The 16,768-nt window shown below is 35.1% G+C and overlaps 2 protein-coding genes and 1 long non-coding RNA gene across 4 annotated transcripts in view; 1 reads left to right on the top strand and 2 right to left on the bottom strand.

Moving 5' to 3' along the window:
• The window catches only part of PRR16 (proline rich 16), a 537,790-nt gene that overhangs the window by 511,131 nt on the left and 9,891 nt on the right, over nucleotides 1-16,768 (top strand). The window lies entirely within an intron of this gene.
• The window catches only part of LOC144321971 (uncharacterized), a 444,052-nt gene that overhangs the window by 178,583 nt on the left and 248,701 nt on the right, over nucleotides 1-16,768 (bottom strand). The window lies entirely within an intron of this gene.
• Nucleotides 1,062-9,588, bottom strand: LOC144321585 (uncharacterized). Its single transcript, XR_013387180.1, has 4 exons — nucleotides 9,432-9,588; nucleotides 5,195-5,373; nucleotides 2,467-2,991; nucleotides 1,062-1,184 (listed from the first exon to the last, which is right to left on the bottom strand). It is a non-coding gene; the product is annotated as an uncharacterized LOC144321585 (long non-coding RNA).

The following is a 16,768-nucleotide window of genomic DNA, read 5'->3' on the forward strand; positions in this document are numbered from 1 at the left end:
CTATAGACCCTTGCATGACCACCTACTTAAGCAAATAATCTGAAATATTTTCCCTTAGTTATCACACATGGTTCTACTGATGTTCAAAGACGGAAGAGTTAAGCAAATTGACATAAATGAAATTGAACACATCTTTGTCCGTCTTTGATGATTCAGATGTCCCCTGGAATGACCTTACATATATAAATAAGAGTTGTTGATTTTGGACTGTCATGGTGGTGAAAGGCCGTTTAGAATAGATCGGCTTAAGCAGATTGTGTTATATAAACTGTGAAAAAAATCCAGCTCTGGAGACATTTTTTAGTGTTTAAACTTCTGTCTTTTCATCTTTTTTCTTCAACTTTATTTTCATTTAAGAAAGCATTTTTTTTCTGAAAATATGTGACTGAAAAGTACCTCTTAATAAAGAAGTAATCTTACTTTTTTCTAGACCTCTTTTACCTCATTTTAAAAAATCCTTATTTAGTTACAGTATGCATCTATTAATGTGCATGTATCATCAGTTTACAGTTTGATGGCTTTTCCCAAACTAAGCATACTGTGTAGCCAGCACTGAGATCCAGAAATAGATCATTACCAGCCTTTCCAGAGCCCCATATGTTCCTTTTGAGTCACTCATCACTCTCACACTCAAGTTAACTGCTTTTTTGATTTCTAATGGCACAGGTTAGTTTTATCTGTTTTGTACTTTATATACACAGCAAGGTAAGTATATAGTCTTTCATAACTTCTTGCAATTGACATTATGTCTCTGAGATTCATTCATGTTGTAAGTAGTTTCGATTTTTCTTCTTATTGGTATATATTGCTATTATTAAAATAATACTATTATTTATTCATTTCAGTGTCAACAGGCATCATTAATAGTACGGTTTGCAGTTTGGGGTTATTATAAATTGTGACACTATAAACATTCTAATACTTGCACTTTGGTAAAACTGTCTCTGTGCTCAATATAAACCTAATAATGGAATCAATGAGTCTGTGTATCTGTATTTTCAACTTTAATGGATACTTCAAATGGTTTTTACAAAATGTCTATGCGAATGTATACTTACATCAGTGGTATATGAAAGTTATGATTGTATCACATCCTTCCAAGAATTTGGCATTGCCTGTCTTGTTTCATCGATTCTGACATATATGAATTGGCATCATGGTATGTTCTTCAGCTGCATTATCTGCTGCTTAATGAAGTTGAGCATTTTTAAAAACAATTATCTTTTGGCCATTGGGTTTTCCTCCTTTGTGAAGTACCTCCTCAACTCCCTTCCCACTTTTCTGTTTCATCATCTCAATCTTTTTCAAAGATACATAGAAGTTTAAATATAGTCTGAGTGAGTCTTTCATATGATATATGCATTGCAAATAACAGCTACCTATATGGGCTACATTTTCATTATCTAAGGGGTGTGTTTTGTTTTTACCCATTTTAAATACTCAACTCAATTCCCCTCCCTTTTTTTTAAAATAAATTCTTTCTTGAACTAATCAGATTAAACTGAATCTTCCATTTCAATGGTGTTCTAGCATCTCAAATCCTCAAAAAGTACAAAAGTCTTCTTTCCCCCCAAGACTGTTAACAGCTCAATTCTGGAGATGGGTATACAGTAGAAGCTAGTGAAATATTTGATGAAATGAATGAACTTGAAAGATACTGCTGTGATTGACCAAATGGTGCTTTTGTATACTAGTAAAATTCTTAAAAAAATGAGTTTATTTATTATTATTATTTTTAAAGATTTTATTTATTCATGAGAGACACACACAGAGAGAGAGTCAGAGACACAGGCAGAGGGAGAAGCAGGCTCCATGTAGGACTCCAGGATCACGCCATGGAGCCACTGAGCCACTGAGGGATTCCCCCCTCCCCCCAAAAATAGTTCAATATTATTCAGATTAATAACAAATTTTGAGTATAGAATGCTTAATTTCAGCATGTCATTTCAAAGTATTTTAAGTTTTATTTTTTCTTATTTTGTCTTCATAAAGTCACCATTTCTATCAGTAGTTGCTTTATCTTAAAGATCAGAATACTAAGAGTGAGTAAATGTTTTAAAAGGTGATGTGAGGGGATCCCTGAGTGGCTCAGTGGTTTAGCGCCTGCCTTTGGCCCAGGGCGTGATCCTGGAGTCCCAGGATCGAGTCACGCATTGGGCTCCCTGCATGAAGTCTGCTTCTCCCTCTGCCTGTGTCTCTGCCTCTCTCTCTCTCTCTCTCTCTCTGTCTCTCTCTGAATAAATAAATAAAATCTTAAAAAAAAAGGTGATGTGAAAGCTACTGATTAAACAAAATATCTATGTAACTATTCTTCAATTTAATCACCTCACATTTGCTCATATTTTGGGAATAGGTGATCAAGATTGGATAACAACAATTCAACGTGACCATAGCAAGAATTAGGAGCATATCACTGAAAAGGGTTGAAGCCTAGCCTTCACTTCTTTAGACTGCTGAAACCCCTACCTTCAAGCCCCTGAGACTTCCGTTGTTATCAGGGCAACATATCTTAGTCCAAATTGCAGGTACTTGAGAGACATGGTTGACCTGTGATGCCTCCTAGTGTTGGGGGAGTGAGCAACATGTTTTCTGACGGCCAGCTCAAACAGCAGACTCTCAAAAAGTTCTGTGCTGATGATACTCTTCAGTAAGAAAATGTATATTTCACAACTTCTTCAGACACAGTTCTTGACAGTCACCAAAACAATGTAAACTCCATTTCTAGGGAAGGGTAGTATCCGAAAGGACGTGAAGAAAAGGGTCACAAATACACTGTGATCTACCCTCTTGCCCTCAAATTTGAAGATTTGAAGATGTTGGTCATCTGAGTTCTAAATTCAGCAGTCTTACCTCCCTGAATATCCAGAAATAGTTTTGATTTCACAGGGTTTAGAAGTTTCTTTTTTCACAATGGTCAAATCACAAAGGGGGATTGAAAATAGCCTAACAATCTTGTGATGTCACTGGATGCAATTTGTCATCAGAAAGGAACTATTCAGAGAAACAGAAGGAAAAGGAATAGTCAATATGGCATCTTGAGCCCAGTTCTCATTGTATCCGATTGTGTCACCCCTCTTGTATATGTCCTTTGCATTAGAAAAATTCATATATCCTTTGCATTAAAAAAATCACAATTGGATTCTTGCCATCTACTTTCTGAAAAGCGACTGTATTGAGATAGGATTCACAGCCCATGAAAACCACCATTTTGAAGCATACAACCAGTAGTTTTTAGTATATTCAACAAATTATGCAGCCATTACCACAATTTAATTTTAGAACATTTTATTACCCTCAAAAGAAACTCCATACCATTAAAAGTCACTTCTCACCCCACCCCAGTATCATTCCTAACCCTAAACAACTGCCAATTTACTTTTGATTTCCATGGATTTCTTTCATTTTGGCATTTCTTAGAAATGAAATCATACAATATGTGATTTCCACTCTATACAATAAATTTTCCCATATTTTTGTTTCCAATAGACATAGATGAGTCTTTGCAGAAGAGTAGAGTCACACAATATCATTGTAGAAAAACTTTTAAAGAACCAGGGCGAGGTATTGTAAAATTACTAAATCTTTCCTTAATACTGCTTATTTTTACTTTTTTTTTTTTTTTTTTTACACTTTACTCACATTCTGCTCATCCTGGGATTTCTCCAAAATATTTTGGCCACCATTTGCTTATTCTCTCACTCCTTGGAAATTATCCATAATTTTGCAAAAGAATAAATTGAATTTAGCAACTTTCTGATTCTCTCTCTGATTGAACACTTGGAGAAGCTGAAGCAAAAACCTAACCCTCAAGAACTCAGTCCTGGTTTAATAGGTATGGAGAAAAGAATAGACTTCATCTACCAAATCCACCTGGGATTTTATGAGCAGGAAATTACAAGAAATAAATGTTTGCAAAATTATTTGGAAGAAATGAAATGATTGCAGTAAGAGCTGTTTGCAAATTACATTTCTTAGGACTTCTATTAAACCTGAAGAATGTTGGAAAGGAACACATATTTGGCAAACTTAACCTAAGAGTAATAAAACAGTTCAAGAACAGACATTGTTCAGACATTGCCTACCACTGTGGTCTTGAGTAGGGATAATTTATATATTGCTGTGAGGCTAATGAAATAATGGAATAGAAATCCTTTCATATTATGGTATCTGAGTAGCATTAAGATATAATAGAGTTGTTCAGTATGAGTAGGTATGCCTGGCAGGATAGAGGTGAAGCTGTGATGGTATGTTATTTAGAAACTGCAGAATTAGGAAATTAGCATCCAATCTTGAGAAAGACTGTATGATGGAATGGGTCAGTCTTGCATCTCATAGTTCGTTGGAATCTCAAAATGATGTCCTGCATTATCCCCTATTTCTTTATGGGTAAAACTCAAAGTCCTTAATGATCTTGTCCCCAGCAAGCCTACCTATCCAAACTCACCTGTGTCCCTCTTACATGGACCCTGTCTTCTAGAAACAAAGTGGTGCTTGCTGCCCCACAACAAATGGAGAGATCTTAGGACTTCCTGCCTTTCTTTGTGCACACGGTTTTCTCATGAGCTCCCCCTGCCCACCTCTGCTTCATAAATTACCATCAACATTTTAAGCCACAATTCAGATATCTGCTTCTCTTTGTAATGCTAAACAAGTCATTTGCTCCCTTCCCTGAGTTCTTTTACCTCTATTGGAGTATGTGTGGCCTAGAAACACACACACACACACACACACACACACACACACACTGCATTTTATTTGCTTATTTATCTGTATTTGTCTTGTTACTGGATTTGTGAGCCCCATGATCACAACATGAAGAGTTCGTTTCTGCATTTTCTGGTAATTCATGTAGTTCATGGTACAGACTAAGGATGTTAGAAATGTTAGCTAAGTTAAGAATAAACAAATAGACTTGAATCCTTTCTGATAATACCTAAAGTATCCTTGCATATCCTTGCATACACACCTTAAATACACCTGCAATATTTTAAAGATTATAAGCATAAAATCATTTTTCCAGTTATGAATGTCAGAATAGAGAGCTTTTAAATCTTCTATTCCTCCTTCAAAATCTATTGATGACCAGTGCTCCCTATGAGGCAATATTGTGCCACAGCCCAAACATGCTGCGAGTGGTTCTGGCCACTACCTGCGAAATGAAGCAGCACAATGCATCCATAAAAAAGAAACTTACCTCATCATATTTATAGTGTGGTGAGAAGATCTGAGCTCTAGGATGGGCCACTACAGCATCCAGACACATCCTCGTGGAAATTTAATTCAGTCTCACAACTTGGCAGTAAATATGATGCTGCAGAAGAAACCCAACAAAAACCATTTTCCAAAGCTGAACCTTCTCTGCCAAGGAGAGTCCTGAATGTCAAGAGGAATGAACAAAGGAGAGGAAGCATCTGTCACCAGGTCTCAACATGAAGTGCTGTGTCTCAAGGAGATTTACTATAAGCTCCACCAACTCACTACTGCTTCAACACCTACTCTCGGAGGCATGTGGAAGGGGGATTGGTTTGTACCAAAAAGAAATATCAGACTTGGTAAAAGGATATTCCAATCAATATCATTCCAAGTTAGAGCTCATTCCCTTTCTTGTTCCCTTATCTACTCATTTGACAGTTTTTAGTGTACAGACTGCCATCTTTTAAAGATAACCCACAATGGAGGGAGGAGAGTAAAACATGTGGCTTTATGAATAGAAACTATAAAAGAAGTAAAATATACGTAGCATACATTATGGAAGAATTTACCTGTGAAGGGAAAACAGGATTTCAGATAAATCATTCCTCAAATTGCAAAGCAATTACAATAAATAAATAAATAAATAAATAAATAAATAAACCTCTCTTTACAAAGAGAGTGATAACAATATTATAAAAATAAAATAAAAACAGAAATAATAGAAAACCCACTATATAGGCTTGAGGAAATTACTTACAAAGAAAGCCAATAAAGACATAAAAAAGACTATAGGTGGAAATAGTCAAGGAGAGGAAGTATAATTGGAGTTTTGAATATGTGGAACACAAAAATATTCAAAGATGTAAGGGGAAATTTTCCTTGAAATAGAGTGTATAATCTGCCCAATGAAGTACCATACTGATCTCAAGAAAAATTCATTCCAATACTTTGTAATCTAGTTAAAGTAGAAAGAAGTTGAAGCAAGCTAATTCCTTCATCTTTTATTGCAATTAGGAAATGTATATTTTTGAAGTCTAATTATGTAGTTTTAAAAAGACTTGGAACTCTTAGGGTGCTGGGTGGCTCATTTGGTTAAGAATCCCACTCTTGATTTCAGCTCAGGTCTTGATCTCAGGGTTGTGAGTTCAAGCCCTGCATTGGGCTCCATGCTGAGTGTGAAGCCTACTTAGAAAAAAGACTAAAAACTCAGTTTGTATCTAAATTTGATCCTAACTTTATAGGGATTTATGAAATATTTTATGTGTTTAAGAAACATTGACTTGCAACTTACCAATTTGTTTAGGTTACACGAAGTATGTATTGCTTCTGTTAAATTAGGTTAATTAGAATACTTCTTAAATATAGAATACCACCCAATGCAAAATTTAAATGCCATCTACTTATCTATAACTCTATTATTGATCTATTTATCTATCTTCTTACCTGCCCTTATATCTGCATATGTGAGTTGGAGATGGTACATATAGTGTTCCTCAGATGTTAATGATGGTGATTTCTTATGACAGAACTTAGGATATGTTGAGGAAATGCAATTCTGATTGTGTGTCATGTTTGCTTTTTTCTTTTTTTTTTTTTTATGAGAGGGAGAGAGCTGCATGCATTCATGAGCAGGGGACAGAGGGAAAAGGAGACAGAGAATAGTAAGCAGGCTCCACTCCCACTGCACAGCCTGAGAGGCCCATGCAGAGCTCAATATCACTACCCTGAGATCATGGCCTGAGCCAAAACCAAGAGTTGGACACATAATTGACTGAGCCACCCAGGGGCCCCTGTCTTGTTTGCATTTTTTAATATTAGCATGCATTATTTCTAGAAAAATATTTTAAGAGGTCTATAGAATATACTTTTATTGGGATATTTAAAATATCCTAAGTAATTTTTACTTCATCTTAGTTTGCTTTTTTTCTTTTTTTGGTTCTTTAATACAGTATTCTGGGGAGTATGTCATACTTAGATAAATAGCAAGTATATAAAGAGTGTTTTGTCATAAAGTAATTAAAGGAAAGGCAAAGAAAATCCAACTAGTTTTCCTTGAGGCATGATTATCAAAATCTCAATGCTGTTTTGTTAAAAGACTCTCCATGGCGAAAAAATATTATATGCATTATTTCACAAACTTAATTGTTATTGGATCATTTCCTATTTTGTTTTTTCAAAGCATGTCCTGGGATAATGTCAAAAGAGCACACTTTTTGCAGTCTCTAAGTATATTTGCTTTGGTATAAAATCCTATATCCGGGCAGCCCAGGTGGCTCAGTGGTTTAGTGCTGCCTTCAGCCCAGGATGTGATCCTGGAGACCCAGGATTGAGTCTTATGTTGGGCTCCCTGCATGGAGCCTGCTTCTCCCTCTGCCTGTGTCCAGCTCTCTCTCTCACTCTCTCTCTCTCTCTCTGTCTCATGAATAAATAAATAAAATCTTAAAAAAAAGCCTTTGTTACCTTTCAGAAAAAATAAAATCCTATATCCAATATAGGATATATTATATATATATAATATATATATTATATATAACAAATATATTTGTTAGTTTTTTTATGGTAAGGAACTATATACATTAATTTTAAAAATGAGCAGGAACTTAGCTTTACCTTAAATTATTATGTGGCCATTAAATAATGTTACGGTCATTTTTTGGTATCATGTCATAAAAATATTCTACCTTGAAAATTAGTTCAACTAAGGAAAAGGTTTTAAGGACTGGAATAAGATATGCTAGAGCTGAAATACTGGATACCTCTGTGTGTCAGAAGTATGTTATTTTATGATTCTTTATGTCGTTCGTATTTCCAAGGATTTTCATTAATGATGCATTAGTTCAAAATTAAGGTTAATATTGAAAACAAGCATAGAAACATCTTGCAGTTGCCCTATCTTTTTTCTGGATTTGGATAAATCTTTTCAGATTTAAATAAGGTGGAAAATTCACATGGTTGTCTGCCGTTGTACTCAGTTCTGGCCTATTTGTAGAGCCTAAGCTTCAGTCATACAATGTGATACAATTTTGCCCAAAATGTAATACTCTCTCACCTTTAGAGGCATCGAAGCACTGTTTCTTCTTCCTTCCCTTTAACTGGTCAAAACCAAAGAGATTAGCATTCTTCTCTTCAGAAAAGCATATTTCTGCTTCCTCCTCTCCTCACCCTTACCCAGCTCCCCTAAAATCGGACTTAGCTCCTTTCCCATTGATCCCATCATTAAATTGTAAAGACTTCTGTCTGTTTTGCTTACTGCTCTATCTGGAATATATACAATATTTCCTGAGATAGGGCATGCACAATTCAGTATTGGTCAAATATCTTTATGACTCTCAGTAATGATTATTTGAAATCTACCAATCAGACATTCCCTATGTATTTTTTAGTAGCACTCCAATGGCTCGATAAATTGTTTGAGCTGCACTTAGTAACTGAGAATTGAAGATTGTTAATAATAAAACTAACATTTCCTGTCATTATTATTATTACTATTTTTATTTTTACTTTTTAAATTTTGTTAGAAGCCTTACAAGCTTCTAACTTCTTTATTCTCTTTCTCACTAACCAAGCAGAAGACACTGTGATTGTGACATTTGTGCAAGAGACCCAGAAGGATTGAGTGCCAGCTTGAATGAAGATTATTTAGCTTGATCGGTAATACTTTGTCACAAAATGTGTCATGCAGTTAGGCACCAAATATCATAGTTTTCTACAAATCATGAATCCCAGAATTTGTTAGAATTGCATCAGACTATGTTAATTATAGTTTTCAATGCCTGCAAAAAGAATGTTCATGATTGCCTAAATATTTGTTTTAATTGCACAATCCTGACGTTATTCAGTGCCATCCCTTGAAACCATATGCAGTCCTTCCATGAAGGAAGACTTGGCCCAAGCTCATTTAGATTTTGATATTTAAACCAAAACATACTAAGACCTTTTGCCAGAATAACAGTATCTCTGTACTTCATTCACCAAATTTTTATAGCAAATTAAGTTTCTTGAGATAGCTACAAATATACTATTTTACATAGATTTTATGGTAGAATATTATTTTAGTGCATGAGTTCCCCTAAAACCTAGGGATGTGATAGGCTCTTTGGTTTAGTCTCAGGTCACATGCTCCATCTTGAGATTAGAATGGATGTTCACCTGTATCTATTAAGATTCAGTTCCTAAGTGAGTAAGAGTCCCCAAATCACAGTGCTGTTAAAAAGATAAATTACAAGTTTGTTTCTTACATGGAAGTCTTGAGGCAGATCAGGGCTGATATGGCAGCTCTCATTCACAAAGCCCTCGAGGACTGTGTTTCTATTAGGCATCTCTCTTGGCCATCTCTGACATAGCCAATTCATACTAATTGTACAAACTGGCAGCAAGAACTCTGGCCATCAAATCTACATTCTTGGCAGCTGGATGGAACAAAGGAAGAAAAATTCAGACAAAAGTGTGTACCAGCTTTCTGTTTAAAAGTTTTTCAGAAGCCACCACTCAATACAATCAGACTGCCTAAAACATGTTGACAAGGAGTTGGGGGGAAAGTGTCCCCCAGAAAAAAAAATGGAGAATATTATAAGGAGACAAGGTAATGGATGTAAAGAGCTAATACAGATATTAGCACACAGACAAATAAGTAAAAAGAAATAAAAATGATGATAAAGGGAGAGACAAAATGAGTAGTTTTACAGACTAGGGACAAAGAAATGGCAAAGAAGGATAATGCAGCATTTATACTAAAATATCAGTATCTCTGTGTATGGGTATTAGCAGATTTTTATATCTGTTGCCAATATATTCCATAACTTGTGCATAACTTGCAGATTCCCCATTATAGAACTAAATAAAGTAAGATTTACCATAAGAATACAGATTTGCTCGTGCTGCAGATGGTAATATATTCTGTTACTAACTAGTTTTTATAATGTTTCATTTATTTTTGAGTAGATGCATTTCTTGCTGCTATGAAAATACCAATTTCTTTATTACTTAAGTTGGAGTGTTTAATTTCTTATAGAGGAAGTTTATTAAAAAGAAAGAAGAAATTAAATTGATAGAAGACAACAACTTGTTATGACTTTGTTGTGTAATTCTTACCATCTCTGAAGAGGAGATAATTTTTATTCCTACAGTAAGACTGGGAATGTATGAAAAAGATGAAGAGATGCCCCCCCCCCAAAAAAAAAACAGGGGATCTGAATACTGGTCTTAGTTTCTTACTAACTTTGTAATCTGTTCTAGGAAAGCTTACTATGAAAATATTTTTCTTCACAAAGAGAATACCTAACTTTATCTCTTATGTGGGAGTTTTATGAAGATAAAAGTCATTGCCTGTATGGATGGTTCTCAAATGGGGCCATTTTGCCTCCCAGGAGACATTTGACAATGTCTAGAGATATTTGTAGTCTTAATGGCACCTAATGGGTAAAGGTTAACAATGCTACTAACCGTTTTTACAGTGCTTGACCGAATTTCCCCTTCCCAGTCCACAACAAAGAATTAATTGCCCAACCCAAATGTCAACAGTACTGAATTGTGAAATCCTGATTTATAGGAGTTTATTTGGAAAAGAGAATACTTTCTATTAATACTGAAGAGATACTTCTAAATATATATTTGACTTTTTTTAAAGTAATACTGATCTATGATTAAATATGTCCACCCCTAAACCAAGAGCTCTGAAGCTAAGGTCCTTGCAATGCGTGTTATGGAAAGTCATCTTGAATTCATAAGAAAAATGTTCTTTATGTGTAAATCTGCTTATTTTTAATGCGTCAAGTCTGTAACTTTTATCTGATGCTCTAAGGGATTTGTGACTTCACAAAGCCAGCCACTGTATTTATTTAGAATGCCAAAGGATTCTAGTAAATTAATCAGTCATTATCTTCACTCCAATGAGACACGCTGCCCTTTCAGGCTAGTTCCCTGCACATTCTCTAACCTTACTATTTTTAAGGCATGATACTTACAGAAATAAAGTTTAAAGATTCCCAATCTGATCCTCTTTAATTAGTAGAAGTCATATCAGCAAATACAGTTTGTTTTGAAGAGCTTGAGATTTAAGAACACAGATTTCCCATTTTAACCAATATTCCTATAATTTCCACTTGAATATATTAAATATCCTTTGTGGTACATGTTGTTTTGGTGTTTGGGATAATAGTTTATCCTCTCCAGTTAATATGTTTCCCCTTTACCTGCATCCACCCAAGTCATCACACCAGTAAACAATAAAGAAAAATCTCCCTCACCTCTTTCCTTCCCACTCCAATCATTTTTCATGGTCTTTCCATCTAGATCCTAAATACTGCACAAGCCCATTCCCTCATCCCAATCCCTAATGCTGTTTTTGTCCATTCAGTATCTCATTCTCTTTCAGCTGAAATACTGCATTAATGGTAGACTCCTAACTCTCTGATTCAGGCTCTACTCTCCATTCATCCTCCACACACCTGCACAGCCATCTTTTTATCCTTCAGATCGAACCAGATCACTTTCCAGTTAGAAACATTGACGGTCTTCCTATATTACCTATGTGATAACATCTATCCTCTCTGGTTTTGTCTTCTGCTCCTGCTCCCTGGTCCGTGGGCAAGGCTCTAAGTGCACTGATTTCTCCGTGTCCCTGGACGTGTGCTCTTCTGACTCCATCCCTGCTTTGCCTGAATGTTTATCCTTCTTGTTGAAACTTTATTTGTCCTTCCTAAGGAAGCTGGCTTGGAAACCTTTTCCACTTCCTTCAAGCAGAGTTCATTTTTTCTCTTATGTCTGCTCAAAATTCATTTGGTTCTTACTTGACTATCTTATTCACCTTTGCTTTCTAAGTGCCTTGAGCAGTTCGTGCATGTATGTGCATTTCCAACATACTTTTCTGTAATTGGATAGACAACAACTATGTAAATGCAAGACTTTGCTCAGGACTGGACCATCTTGGACAAAAAATTGTCTTTGGTGGTCAGGCTAAACAATAGATTCTGAATTCATGGGGGGAATGAAATGAAAAAATTCACTCTCAGCTCTAAATTTTGCAACTTGTGTTTTAGCTTTCTCAAATACTGTTATTAGAAGTTCAGAATATTGTTTTTGTATAGGGCAAGTGTTGCTGTTTTCTAACCACATTTCTTCCTATGAATAAAAGGTATATGCAGTAGCTGCATTGCAGATAGTTGCAGGGTTCACAAGTTTGAAGTTGAATGAATGAACAAAGTAATGCCATTTAAGTTTTTGATTAAGACATTAATGACCTAAATCCAGGATTGTGGATAAATATGCTACAATATCCAGGATGGCTTCCTGCCCCTCCAAAAACTATTATGTAGAACAAAATGTTAGTACTGCAAAGGATGAGAAACATTGCCCTGTAATTTAATAAAGAGATGTTCCTAGAGGCTATTGAAATGCAAGGTGTTGTTTTTATTTACACCAAAAGTCCCAAAGCTTCTAGCTTCTAATTGTATGTACCCTAAGGCCTTACTGAGAGGATGCCCCTTCCTCTAATCCGTTATATCCAGAGGCACACTGATTTCTGGGGTTAAATTAAAGTAACAATTCCATTGATAATGTGAAATTGAAGATGTAGAAATCATAGGGGTTGTCTAATGGCACATTGTTGTGGAAATAAAATAGGATGGGCCCTACGTGAACTAAAAGTGCCTTGAGAGTCACTGAGACTATTTTTGGTTTGGCTGTGATTGAAGTTACTGAATTCTGAATATAACCCGGTGGTAGGACTTTGGTAGTATAGTTTGCTTCTTTTAAAGTGATATGTCATGAATTGTATTCTAGAAGTAACATGGCAAATGTTGTTACAGAACCTGCGATGGCTCTCCGATTAATTTCAAGTTTAACGGCAGTAAAAACTGCTTGTCATTCAGTTATTTGTCTTATTTACAAGGGTAATCTTCTTTCTCTTGGCTGTGTGAAAATTTAAATATGGACACTCATATTTTCTAGTTCATAATGGTGGCAAGATTGAAGAAAAGATGGCAGGAAATTGACCCTTCCTCAGGTTAAGTAAAAAATATCCTAGACACCTGCCCACTAAACTTAAAGTATTATCTCACTCCCATTCAGTAAAACAAAGCCATTATAAGAGACCTTCTTATGTGACATTTAACAGATTTTCCAGAAATACCAGTCTATTGTAGTTGATGTAGACTTCTTTCCTCTCCTTGAGCTTACAATATTCAGCCATGTAAGCCTAAAATAAAAGGCATTTTGGAAGAAGAAATATAAAATTTAGTAGACTGTCTTTTGTTTCCAATTCCTTTTGAGTACAATGGTTTTGAAAAGGACATGGTGAATAGAGATGGTCTCTTGGCATAGGCGAATAGATGTTTTTCCAAGTCCAGTTGCTTTAGAGACTTAATGACAAAAAAGAATCCTTGATTCCTTTCCAGACTATAACATTACTTTATTCAGCAGATTTGTCATGGCTGACCTCCTGTCCTTGACTTCTAACCCTGCCTCTGCTTGGGCAGGGAAGACTAGTTAACCTGATTATATTAGGCTAATAAAAAAAAGGCAACCCATAAAGTCCAGCTTGCTAATTCATGGAAGGCATCTGATCATTTATTTAAAAGCCAGAGGAAGAAAGAAATGCCATTTCATAAAGATGAGAGCAGCATTTTATTGCTTGTCTACAGAATTTAATCGTTGAAAAACATTGGTGAATATTAGAGGGGGAAGCATTGTTATCATTTGTTTCATGTAATAAATTAAAAACCTAAAATGAATGTGGTTTGACAGAAATGTTTAACCAAGGAGGAGGGAGCAATGTTAGCATTTTAATTTTGTTTTGATTGAAGGTACTCTCATTGCACCATGAACAAATAATTCCATTCTTCTAGCATGCCTCATTTCCAATGGAACTCAGTAGAAAGCGTCTGGGTTAACATTAGCTTCGGTAGGCTTTCATGCAGTTACACAAAGGAGTTTTGCCAAAAGGAGGGATAGATATCATAGCCATTCACTTCATAGTGCTCTCCTGTTTGGCTGCAACTGTTTCTCTGAGCAGCACACATCAGTGAATAAAAAGGAAATTAAAAGGAGGGGCAGGAAAAAAGGGATTTAGGAAGAAGGGGTTGTCAAAAACATGTTTGGCTTTAGACAAGACAATTCACAGCCATTAGCATGAGCAAAATTCCTGCTTAGCTTACTGGAATGAAAACGAAATGAATGCTGAGATTTTTTAGAAAATAAATAAAAACAGAAAACTGTTCTCTAAACACCACTGGTGAAGGCCAAGGGAACTAGGGTAAGTAAACAGCCACAATTTTATATAACTGAGCTCTACTCCCCACACCCACCAACAATTTCCTCACGTAATAAAGTAAATGTCCTCATTTGGTGTGCTTGTCTGTATTCATGGGGAAAAAAAGCAACCTGGTGACTGTTTCCCTAAATCGGTTCCTTTAGTGCTTAATTTACATTTCAGTACTATGAACACTATGTATTATATTGCCCTCATGTAATTAAATATTAGAAAGTATTTATAGCTCCAGTTGCAAAAATGGCCAATGCTGATATTGTTAATAACAGCGGAAGAAAGGGCAAGATGTTTATTTTGATTCTGTTTTTTATTTCTTGACAAATCCACTCTGGTGGCCTCCTTCAGTGGTAGGAGATGGGATACAAGATTTGGCAGTTCTGTCAACATACGCCAATTAGCCTTGAGATCTTTTTTAAGAATCTGATTCTCAAGTGGCTTGTTCAGTACTCCTGTGGAATTATGTACCCCTCCCCAATGTATTTATGTTTCTGTTTGTAAAAAGGAAATATACAATCACCACAAAATCATTTTTTGTGTGTTTTCATTTACTTTGTTCATGAACACTGGGAAGTAAATATTAATGTCTTTTCTCCCTCCTCTTCTTCTTCAACAAATAAGGAAACTGAGTCTCAGAAACTGTTTAGAGCCTTGTAACTACTGTGGAGTTGTGCTCCAGACCCTGAAGCCATAACATCATACCAGGCACTGTACTTAGGATTTACAGGAATTTGCTTATTGATCAGTAGGGATGTTTGGCAATAAGGGGTTCAACATTATCCATGCTAATGAAATACCACAGGATTGTACATAATGCAGATAAATGAATGGACAGATAAACAGATGAACAGACGATGAATGAATGAATGAAGCAAACAAGCATATATTACATGTATCTTGTGGAAGGAATATTTTATAAGTGCAAATTGGAATCTTAATAAGGTGGTGATGTTATTGACAAATTTGGTGGTTATGTGCCTAATATGAGAAGTAGAGAAAGATTTCTGAAAAATATTCCTCAAAGAAATATTTTCAACTGGGAATATAAAAGGATAGAGAAGAGCAACATTTTTCTCATCATTTACTCCTCTATGGAAGACTTTAATTATGATATTTAACCATAATATTTATTAGTAATAAAATTTTTCAAAAGATTGACAAAATATCCCAAAACAAATCTAAGCTAGGCTCCTAAGATACACTTTTTATAGTCTTTTTTGATATCACTATATCAAAATATTAATCTTTCCTTTTTTTAAAAAAAAAGATTGTATTTATTTACTCATGAAACACATAGAGGCAAAGACATAGGCAGAGGGAGAAGCAGGCTTCCTGCAGGGAGCCTGATGCCGGACTCTATCCCAAAACACTGGGGTAATTACTATCATGAGCCAAAAGCAGACACTCAACCTCTGAGCCATTAAGACATCCCTGAAATATTAAAATTTATATTGAAATTGAAATAATTATATTTTAAATATATTGAAATTATAAATGTATTAATGATTTCTTGAAATATTAGCACAGAGTAACTATACTGTTATATATAACATTCTTCATAAAATATAATTTCCATCATTATTAAAAATTGTCATTAAATTTATTTTAACTGAATTAAAATTGGCAAAATAATTGACAAATACCCTTTTTTCAAAATGAGATGATTCTGTATGGACATATCAATATGTAAAACAAAATAAAGGTACAGGTTAAGATAATAAGTTTTTGCTGGGTGAATGCAGATGCTCCATGGATAAGAGAAATTCTATGTTTTATTTACATCTATAGTTTATTTTCTTAGAGAATTTCACCAAATTAATTTTTCAAGTGTTTATATATCATAGATGGACTTTACAAACTTTTTTAGAATCCTTTTATTTATTTATTTTTCTTTTTTTTTTTAGAATCCTTTTAGAGAGTAAAGTTTGCAGGGCTGACTTACATAGTATTACATAGTAGATACATACTCTTTTTTTCTACCTATCAAAATCTTAACAAGTGGACACTTGTAATTTACCTACAAAAATGAATAGAAATATTGATCTGGCACAAAAATATCTTAAGGCATTCCTTAAACTGATTTTGATGTTACTCCTGATAGTTCATATACATTGTTCTTCTGTAATTACTTTTATATGACTGAAATATACTTTTGAATGTTCTAAATTGACCGAACACAACAGAGTGTAGGATTGGGCAAAGCTGGACATGTGGTTGGGGTTATTTCAAATTTCACTGTAAAGATTTGGGGTAGGGGGATGCCTGGGTGGCTCAATGGTTGAGCATTTGCCTTTGGCTCAGGGCGTGATCCCG

Source organism: Canis aureus, chromosome 10 (assembly GCF_053574225.1).
Source record: "Canis aureus isolate CA01 chromosome 10, VMU_Caureus_v.1.0, whole genome shotgun sequence".
NCBI lineage: Eukaryota > Metazoa > Chordata > Mammalia > Carnivora > Canidae > Canis > Canis aureus.